This window comes from Meleagris gallopavo, chromosome 22 (genome assembly GCF_000146605.3).
Source record: "Meleagris gallopavo isolate NT-WF06-2002-E0010 breed Aviagen turkey brand Nicholas breeding stock chromosome 22, Turkey_5.1, whole genome shotgun sequence".
NCBI lineage: Eukaryota > Metazoa > Chordata > Aves > Galliformes > Phasianidae > Meleagris > Meleagris gallopavo.
This window is the reverse complement of record NC_015032.2, coordinates 12,463,210-12,465,371: the sequence shown is the minus strand read 5'-3', so window position 1 is coordinate 12,465,371 and position 2,162 is coordinate 12,463,210.

Here is a 2,162-nt window from a genome sequence, read left to right as displayed (position 1 = left end):
CTGGGCCGCGGCCCCGCCGGAGCCGGGGCTCGTCCCGGTCCCGACCGTCCGGCCCTGGCAGCGGAGGGCGGGGAACCGTGCTGAAGGATGGGGCTCCTGACGGGACGATGCCGCTGCTGTGTTCCAGCGTTATCGCCTGAAAAGGAGCGGAGGGAGGCCCGGGCCGCCGGTGGGCACTTTCACGCTTCCCAAGCGCGCTGCCTCAGGCTTGGAGGTAGCAAATATCTAAAATCGAACTCGAAAGAGAGGGAGGGAAGCAAAACTTTATTTGTTTAACGTATATTTAGCTTTTGAAAGTGCTTTAAGCGTAACGGTGGGGAAGGAGGAGACTTGGAGCAAAGTGACGTCGAAGTTTCAAAATCTCTGGATGAAGCCAAGTGCTGCCGGGCAGCGGATCTGCTGTGGGAAGCGGGGCAGAGCCCTGAGCCTCGGTTGTGTGCTGGGGACATCGCAGGCAGTGCTCTCAGGGCTCCCAGATGGCCCCACTGCCCTTCAGAGGGAAAGCTGTGTGTTTCTGTGCTCCGTGTCATGTAAAACAACCTGGGGCGATGCAGAGTTTCTGTCTGCTCCACATTTCCCCTGTCCTGTCTTTCCTCATCTAAGAAGAGAAGTATCTAAGAAAACTGATTCCCAAACTCCAAGAGCCAGGAGCTGTGTCTGCTTTTCTCTTTAAATATTTGTGTTGTTCTTGAGATTGGAAATACTATAAAGTACAAAACCAAGGTCAAACACCGTCACTGGTAGGAGGGTAATTTAAAAAGATGTATGAGTAGCGTAGAACTTCATTTTCAGTGAAGTGTCTTTGTTTGTTTTTTTTTGTTTCCTTAATGCTTTTTTGATTCTGGACATGTAAAGCAAAATGCTTGTTGTTACCTGCCTGGATAACTGACCATTTGGGATGTCCAGCTGCTATTGGGAATGGCTTTTGTGATGATAGTGTATCATTTCACTCTTAGATATGCCTACTATTACTTTTTTTTTTTACAATCAAGTTGATGGTACAAATACAAATGTTATGTGAAATTTTCATGTCATATTTTCTCTTGTTCCGTTTACAACCCTGTAAAGTTGTATTTGAAACATGTCTCAGGTGTGCGTCATACAAGACATCTCAGGCCTTTCATTAAGCAGGGTGGGACGGCATTAGTCAGAAGTTGAAATGTGTGTGTCACATTTGTATAATTTCACATGCTTGATTGGCTTACAAAGGTGGAGTACTAAATTCAGTTTCTGTATATGCTGCTAGGTGTGTTAGAAGGTCTTTCTGTGCTCTAGTTCATACGTGGTTTGTGTACACCTTTAGGGGACTGGGTAAGGTTGAGTGACTGATAATAAGGAATACAGATTTTTATACTCCTTGATAACAGTTTTATTTAGGAAGTTATAACTTAAGAGAGACTTCTCATTTTTCTATTTTACAAAGAAAATAATACTTTCAATACTACAAAGAAAAGAAAAGAAAATATTTCTGAACCTCTAACTTCACTGAGATTCTCTGCAGGAATGTGTTATTCCTACAAAATATTGCAAGATGGGTGGACAAAAAGAATTGTGTACAGCAAGTTTTATCTCTTTCATGTTTCTGTTCTTTTTAGGACACTGGTGTGGGCAAATCAAGTATCGTGTGGAGATTTGTGGAAGATAGCTTTGATCCCAACATCAACCCAACAATAGGGTAAGAAACTAGATGAAGTTTTATTTTTAAAATCCAGACCCATATTATGTTGCTACTGTCAGCTAATAAAATCGTGTTAGGAGTATTCTGCTTTAGGTGCTTCTGCTAGATGAACAACATGTGTTTCTCATATGCTATTCTTAAATTTCGAAGTCTGATTATAATGCAACTGTGACCTTCTTTTTTTGAATCAATTACAATATCAAGTCTCCAAGGCTTTTGCAGATATTAATATATTAAATTAGGTTATACTTCTTCTCATTAATTCAGTCTAATGTTATACGTTGATGTGCTATTCCTATTCTCTTAAGTAACTGAAAAAATTGCTAGTGCAGCTGGTATAATAGCTAAGGATTTTTTACAGGTAAGCCTCAGAGGAGCAATGATACTGAGCTCAAATCTTCAAATAGATAAGAGGGAGGACATCAGGAATTCCTGGAGTGGTTGAAAGTTTTTCTGATGATTTCTTTTGCTGATTTTTTTTTTT